Raw genomic sequence first — 8,538 nt, forward strand, 5'->3', positions numbered from 1 at the left:
AAAATTCAAACACCTTCCTCTCCCTCCAATTCTTAACCTAGCAAACCCTTAGGTGTAAATAACACTTTCAAATAGCATTTAAAAATAAAGCGCGCGTAGAAAGTAAAGACGGTTCCTATAGGATACTATAGTCGTTATGGGTGCCTAACACCTTCCCGTAACGAAAACAACTCCCGGACCTCGATTCTCAAAGGTTTTTTTTCTTATTTTTCCCTTCCCAAGAAAAAATGAGATATAAAAGGTTAAAAAGGTTCAAACTTAATCAATGTTTGACACCTGAAAAACCAAGATAAAACAAGTGTTCCTTGAAAATTGAGAGAAAAGTCTTGCTCAAGAGAAAAGTCATCATTCTGAGAGTGTTCCTTGAAAATTTAGAGATATATTATAGTGGAAGTTTTAAGAGGCCCAAAGGTCCCGTGGTTTTTTCCCTTTCTAACATTGAGAAGTTTTCCATGCTAAATTTTTTCTTTGTGTCATTACGCTTATATTTCACGTTTTTGCTAATGCCTATTTTGAGTTCACGGAGGAGGGAAATTATGCAAGCATTTCCTAACAATTTTGAAGTTAAAAGAGCAATTTTCTAATGTATATTTTAAGGGCCCATAGTCTTTCCTGAAAAAAAAATACGAGAGCCCAAAATTATTCTAGTATATATGCTCGTGCATGTCGTGGAAAATACCACAACCCTATTCTTTCTCACATTCATAGGGTTTTATGATCGCTAACCACGTCTGCTAATCAACCTTTCCCAAAGATTCACGTTCTGCGACTGTCACACGATCTCTCAATTCTCAACTCAACTTGTACAGTCCCTCAATTCTCAAATTTATGATGCCGTGAGTTTGTTCATTTAACTACACATATAAATACCTATATAACCTGCCTTTTCACTTCTTACTCAGATCAGATTCATAACCATTGTTTATTCGTTCATTTATTGATTGTGTGTTTTTAATTTATCTTCACCTCTAGAAATATTGTCAGCTCATGATTTTATTTCTTATATTATATTTTTCAAACAAGTGTAATTTCCTTGATTAATCGGTCGGTTGCTTAGAATCAGATATTCATTTTCAAGTAGTTCAGTTGAATAATGAGATTTCAGTTCAAAAGTAAGCAGTTTAGTAAAGTTCCATTACATTCTGGAAATTTTCTTGTATTTTCTTCAAAAGGGTTCTGCCAATTTGATTGAAGAGTCCATGAGGCATTTCCTTCATTGAAGACAATATTGACTATTTGGTTGTGTTAAGCTTGATTCTAATACACATCTTGGACCACAAGAAGATGTCATGATGTCAACATTCCTTTATAGGCAGCCCATTTATAAATTGTTGGTAAAAGCGCAACGCTTCCTGTGGTTTATATTCTGGAACAGTATGTCCAGATCCCTGCATAAATATTAACAAATAGTATCAAGACCAAGCAAATATAAAGTAATTTATAGAATTGAGTATTACATTTTTTTAATGTATATACCTTCAGAGTCAGAAATGTGAAATTGTTGGCATATCCTTGTGTGAACCTGCAACCAATAAAGATAACTAACGCAACCTTTTGTCAAAATTACGCCTCCTTCTACTGGTACGTACTTGCTATTTAGAACTTGTTTGGATTGGACTTATTTCAGATTATCTACTAGTAAGCACGTGTGAGACAGTTTGAAAGAGCTTATGAAAATAGTTTGTGACACGTGTCTATCAAGAGGTAATATTTGATACTGGAAAATTGGACTATCCGAAGATAATGGGGGAGGACATTGCACTACATCTGCTTGATGACGCGGTCATGTTACAACAGCTTCTGATGAAATATCACTTATGTCAAAATAGGATACTAGCATTAATCCTTTATTTGAATGCTAGTTAGTTGTTCTTTTAATTTGGTATATTAGTCTTATGTGTATGCCTTCATGTAATTCATATTATTTCATAATTAATATAATTTTAAATTTACTCTGAGGAATAGTAATATGATATCAGAGACATAATAATTTCGCTACAATCTTTCGATAATTTAAGGCTTTCTAATCACTGTAATGACTTTATCTGCATCAATCTTCTTTTGCATGAAAGAACCATCAAGCACAAGTTATGTGTTGAAACGAGAATATAAAGGTAAAGCACATCGAAAATGGATGTAAAAGTAATTCTGAATGTATCATCATTTTGTAAGAGAGACAGAAAGGCATATTAGTTTCCTTGTATTAGGTTAGGAAGTGTAGTTTTAACTAATGAACACGGCTGAAAAATTTATGAAAATTATAATGAGAATTAAGAGCAGAGGAAACAATTTTTTTTTCTTATATCAACCTGCATAACATAAGAATTTTAGTACTCTTCCCAAATTAATAAGAGAATCATACAATTACGTCTATTTCAGTAATTTTAATCAAACGAACTTATTGTAAGCACTTATTTAGTTGTTTCCCATTGATAGAGTAAATGAATGACTTTTGTTGCAATATTTCAAGAGAGAAAGGTATTACTGATAAATATGTGGCTTCTTGGTTTGTCACCACAAAGTTTTTCATATGGCATCGTGGTAGTAAAAATTGTAACTATTGTATATGTAGTTTTTAATTGGAGTGATTATTAACGGTTAATTGATTTCCTTCAATGAGTGTATACTTTTCATTAATATGATTGAATTCCATCTCAGCATCAGAGGATATTCATTCAGCTTTAACTAACTTAGCAGAATTGCCGATGAAATCTAATCTACAATTTCAGCTTAATAATGTCTAAAAAAACAATTTCATAGTTTTCCCTTTAAAGGGTAAAATTATACAGTGTATTTTGGTTATTTAATATTAATTCATTAAACATGCAGCATTATGATAAGTAACAATCTTTGTTCTGGTACATGATAATTAACTGTACATAACAAAAATGAGACGTTTATAAGCAAAGCCTACTCCATTTGGACATCATATATAAAGTGTGCAGAACAAAGTTAGCTTACATGCTAAATGTAAGTACCATAGGCATCAATGGAAAAGGTTACATGCTTACATGTTCGAAAAAACACCAGTGGTAAATCTCTTGTTTGTTTTAAGGTTCATGTCACCAGTGGTAAATATCTTTTTTTGGTTAAGGCTCATGATTGCTGGAACTGTTAACCAAACTATTTTATGAAAATTGCAGTGACTGAAAGGTTTTCGGCTGTAAAAAGTGGTCATCAAATTGAGGAAGCCTTGTAGAAACAAAGACAGTAGTGTGGGCTATGGTGTGTGGTTGGTTGGAGATTAATTTTAGGCTTAATTAATGATGTGGTCCCTTAAGTTATTTGTTGGTTACATTTTAGTCCCATAAGTTATCAACGTTACAATTTGGTCCCTTTAAGCTATCTTCCGTCAACCAAATAAATCCCCACCATCAAAACTGTTAACCCAATGTCTAAGGTGGATACACATTGCAAGTTGTCACGTCAGCGTTCACATGTGCCTATTTAACGTTTTGGCAAAAGACCGACGATGAGGATTTATTTGGCTAACAGATACTAACTTAAGGGTCCAAATTGTAACGTTAATAACTTATGGGACCAAAATGTAACCAACAAATAACTTAAGGGACCAAATCATTAATTAAGCCTTAATTTTATTACCCCTCAATCTTTGTTTCAACATTTCGAATGTTGGAGTGGGGAGATTGGGAAGAAACGGCTTAGTAAAGGTTATTGGATGGTTTGGCATGTGGTCTTGTGGTCGATTTGGAAAGCGAGAAACGATGGGATTTTTAAAAATCTTGCAAAAGATCATGGTGAAATTGTTGATGAGATTAAGGTGCTTTCTTGGAATTGGGCCATTTCACGATTTAAGAGTCCCCCCTGCCCCTATTATGAGTGGTATTGGAACCCCAAGGAATGTTTACTGAGATAGTTGGGGTAGTTTTAGAGGTATTCGGGACTTTTGGTGTTTCTAGTTGCCCGGTCCAGCAGCGTTTTCTGCTACTATTTTGTGGCTGGACCTGCGTTTTTGGCTGCTGGTTTTTCTGTTTGGTGGCTCTTTGGGGTTACCATTTTTTAAGGGCCCTGTTGTTTTTTCGTTTGCCATTTTTTGCTCACCTCTTTGTACTTCTTGTATATTTTGGTGTTAATAATATAAGCTGTTTCAAAAAAAAAAGGGTAATTTGAAAGCTAAAGATGATGAAAAAAGGTATTTCTATCAGCTATGTCACACTTTTATATGAGCTAAGCAACATCAACACTTCACATAGATGGCATGTCTTGTCTGTATCAATGTTTGAAACCAACGCGACACTATCACATTTACATTCAATTACTATTATTTTCTAAAATTATCTCTAGTATCTCGTGTTAGTTTATGTGATGTTCAAGCTTTTATATGATTATAATGTATATTTATGCTTTTAGAAAATAAATGTTATATATGGTTAAAACTAGTTAAAATTTCAGGGTTCGTCTCTGCCTATACTGACACCCACATTTCCTTCAGCCGGTGTCTTCAAGCTTCAAATTCTTCACGGGTGCTTTGCACTCGCCACTACTTTCACAAGCCAACACTAACATTGGTTTCTTTAAATTAGATTTATCTATATATAATGAAAGTAAACTTCAACTTTGTTGCTTGTCGACGAACCCTTTTAATCATTTCATTTCCAACTTTCCATTGTATCTACGGTGAAAAAGTACGGTGTCGTGTTTATTTCACTATCACGAAGTTTGGAAACATAGGATTCAACAAAAGAAGGTTTTACATTAGTGAAACCAACAAGAGGTTTCACATCAACAAAACCAACAAGAGAAGGTTTCACATCAACGAAAGTTTTAAGAATATTTGATTTCACATCAACGGAAGCTTCAACCGTGGACGGTTTCAATTTGACGGAAGACTCGACATTAGCTGATTTTGACTCAACTGAATTATCAACTACATTTTCAACCATAACTATCGATAAACAACAAAAAATTGTAAAGAAAAAAAAAGTCAAAATTTAATTAATTCATTAAATGCAACAAAATGGAAAAAAAAAACGCAAAAGGCCAAATATTGGGTTCCTATGAGTGATAACTGTCGTTGGCACCTATTGTAGTTAATTGTTGTTGGGATCTATATCGTAGTTAACTACCTCTACGAGTTTACGTTAGAACCAACAAAAACATGGAAGAAAAAATGCAATAATGTAAATGGTTTTAAAGATGCAATATCCGTTTTTTTGACATCAAATGTGTATAAATCTTCTAACAATTATTCTTCAATGATTTTGGACAAGGATTTAGCAACAAAAAAAAAACGAACTTTTTTATCATAGATAGTGAGATAGCAAAAAAATCGAACAAAGTAGGTCAGTGAATAGTGTAGGAGGAAGAAAGTTGCGCAATATCGGGTGTCTGAGAGCAAACTAGGCAGTCTAAGGAGCAATTTTCCTGTGATATAGTGAGCTTGGTGGGGGCTTATTTGTTTGGGCTTTGTGACATGGGTTTTTTTTGACAACTCTAGTTATAAACCCTAACCTCTCTCAAATTATCTCTCACATTCATAGGGTTTTGAGATTCCTAGCCGCATCTGCTCACCAACCTTTCCCAAAGATTCACGTTCTTCTACTGTCACAGGATCTCTCAATTCTCAATTCAACTCGTTCAGTCCCTCAATTCTCAAATATATTATGCTGTGAGTTTATTTAAGTACACGTATACCTATATATAATATAGCAGAGTTTAGATTTTCCATAACCTTTCGTTCATTCCTTCAATTGTTGATTTTTTGTTTTTTATTTATCTCCACCTCTAGGGATACAGCGGCAAGAATGATTTTATTTCTTATATTATATTTTCCATCAACAAGTGTGATTTCTTTGATTAATTTGTCGAGCGCTACGAGTCCCATATTGCGTATCAGATTTCTTCATGACATTGACCAAGGATTGCGATGTTCTTTGGTCCTTGCTCTGTGAGAGGTAATTTATTCCAAAAATCGAGAGTCCCAATAGGTTTTTGTTGTTCTGCTATAAATATTTAACCTCATAATCACAGTATATTTTGATTTATCTATGACTGCTTCATTTTCATTTCAGATCTCATTTTTTAGTCCCAAAAACCAAGATGACAATTACAACGAATGTTGATTTATTAAATTTTTATATAAATACCTAGTTGATGAATTTAATGTGTTCCGCCATTGTTATGTTTGGAGGTTATAACACTTGAGAAATTAGTAGTTTTTTAAGGATTTAAAATGCTTCAATTTATTCTTTAGGAAAAGTCAAGTGCTTAAAAACATCGGCAAAAAAGTCTAATTACATTATTTTTGTGGCAGGATTTTCCTTCAAGAAAGAAGCTGAAGTCTAACATGGTTATTAAGGAAGGTAATATTATGAATTTATCTTTTGATTATCTGATAAATGAAAATTCATGTTTTATACTCTAAAACTTGAATGCTCATATAAGTGACTAGTACCGAAAATTATATTGCAATTCATGTGACTAACACAGTCTTGCATCTTGTTTCTTTGTAGAATATCCATCTGATCTGACATCCTTTATTTATTTATTTTATCGAATTTAGTATTATGTATTTTGATTAAATGGGTAAACAAGTAAAAATTTAAACCATTTTTTACTTTGCAGGGTACTTCTTCGGGAGAGAAGGAAAATAAGGAAGACGGTTCATCCCAGAAGTTCAACTATGTTGATGGACTAGTTGATAAGGATCCTTCTTGTTCGGTGTCTAGACTCACGACTGTTAACCCTAAGGTTCGGAAGACTCCTGATTTCATTAAGCAACTTGGTTCTGATGATGGTGAAAAGACCTATAGGGATAAAATATCTAGCCTTGATTTGAAAGAAGGAAGCCAGGGAATGTCACCAGATAAAGAACCTCTGACTTTTTCTGAACCAGTTATTGACAATGGTCTGCATAATGACATGCTACGACAGAACAAGTGGGAAGTAATTTGTTCCTGAAATCGATAGGACACTAAAAAGGGAAGCATAAGATACGAACTATTTGAACTTGCATCAATGTATCCTCAACCATTGATAATGTTAGTTAACTAAGCAAATTTGATAATGTTCTTCATGTAATTCATTTTATCTCATAGTTAATATTAAATCCAATTTACTTTTCTCTAGTTTTCTTTTTTTAATGACTTCTATCAGGGATAGTATAATTTTTCTATAATCTTTCTCAAATTTAATGCTTTGTGTTCACTATAATCACTTTATCTACATCGATCTTCTTTTGCATGAAAGAACTATCAAGTATCAAGTAAACCTTATGAGTTTAAATGAGAATGATAGGTAAACAACCAAAGTCCATCTTAAGTATAGTAATTGCCATGAATTGATACAATATTATTTATAAACTCAACTTAATTATATTACTTTGCAAAAAGAAGTAGATAATATAACTTCCACTCATCTTTAGAACAGAAACATGAATACCTTTTTGACAGATTATGTTCCTTTCTAATTCATCATATGTTCCTTTTTAGTGTATTCTGGTATATTACTATGCTAATCAGCATAATGTACGACTCCCCAAAAATGGATTCAAAATTAATTCTTACATGTTAGTGGTGTAGCTGAAACAGAAAGGCATATTTGTTTCTTTGTATTTGTGCTATTATGTTAGACATTGTAGTTATAAGCAATGAAATGCGCAGTAATAGCAGAAAAAACAGATGGTTTTTTTCTTAAAACAACTTTCATAATATTACAACTCTTTGAATATAGATGTGATAGGAACCAAAAAAATTCAAAATCTGAATCAACTTGTAGAAGAGAGTGAATCCCAAACTTCCTCAGAAACAAGCTCCTCATAGAAGAAGAAGACTCTCTCTTATTATTTATCACAACATTCTTTATTAAATTATATCCCTTTTCCCTATAAGCTCTCACTTGGATCTCTACCAAGATGAAATTAATATAAGTGCAAATGGGAAATTTAGACATTATTATTTCCAGATTTTATATGCATTCGTCACACATTGCTCCACTATTCTGTGATGTTTCCAGATTGAAAGTTTTTCTTGCAAACAATATTGAGCTGATACATTTCAGTTAGCATGCATGCAAGTGATCAAATATCAATCAGTTTAACTTACCGTCTATCTCATTAATAACTCCTTCCTTTTATTTAGTTGATAGAGTAAATGTATGACTAGTGTTACAATATGTCAAGAGAGAATGGTGTTACTGATAAATTTCTGGCTTCTTGGTTACGACAACAAAGGTTTTTGCATCTTAAAATAGAAAAAGTCCAATCAAGATTTATTACAGTGATACAGTATCGCATCCCATGGTAGTAAAAATTGAACTGTTTTATATTTAGTTTTTAATTGGAGTGATTATTAACGTTTAATAGATTTCCTTCAATGAGGGCATTTTTGGGCATCAACTATGAGCCAAATATTAAATGGAAATCTGCTATCATTCCAAATCAATTTTTTATAGTATGTGTACTTAATGTCGAAATGCACTTTCATAAATGCTGGAATAAACACCAGCAGTGGCAAATCTGTTGTTTGTTTTAAGGCTAATGATTTTTGGAACTGTGATCCTAACTATTTTATGAATATT

At 32.7% G+C, this 8,538-nt stretch overlaps 1 long non-coding RNA gene across 1 annotated transcript; it reads left to right on the plus strand.

Moving 5' to 3' along the window:
* Window positions 1–5,765: 5,765 nt before the first annotated feature.
* Window positions 5,766–7,095, plus strand: LOC146898845 (uncharacterized). The gene is made up of 3 exons (XR_015022821.1): window positions 5,766–5,915; window positions 6,275–6,323; window positions 6,586–7,095. It is a non-coding gene; the product is annotated as an uncharacterized LOC146898845 (long non-coding RNA).
* Window positions 7,096–8,538: the final 1,443 nt, after the last annotated feature.

This window comes from Medicago sativa, chromosome 8 (assembly GCF_051527215.1).
Source record: "Medicago sativa cultivar Bolivia chromosome 8, Bolivia_mono, whole genome shotgun sequence".
Lineage (NCBI taxonomy): Eukaryota > Viridiplantae > Streptophyta > Magnoliopsida > Fabales > Fabaceae > Medicago > Medicago sativa.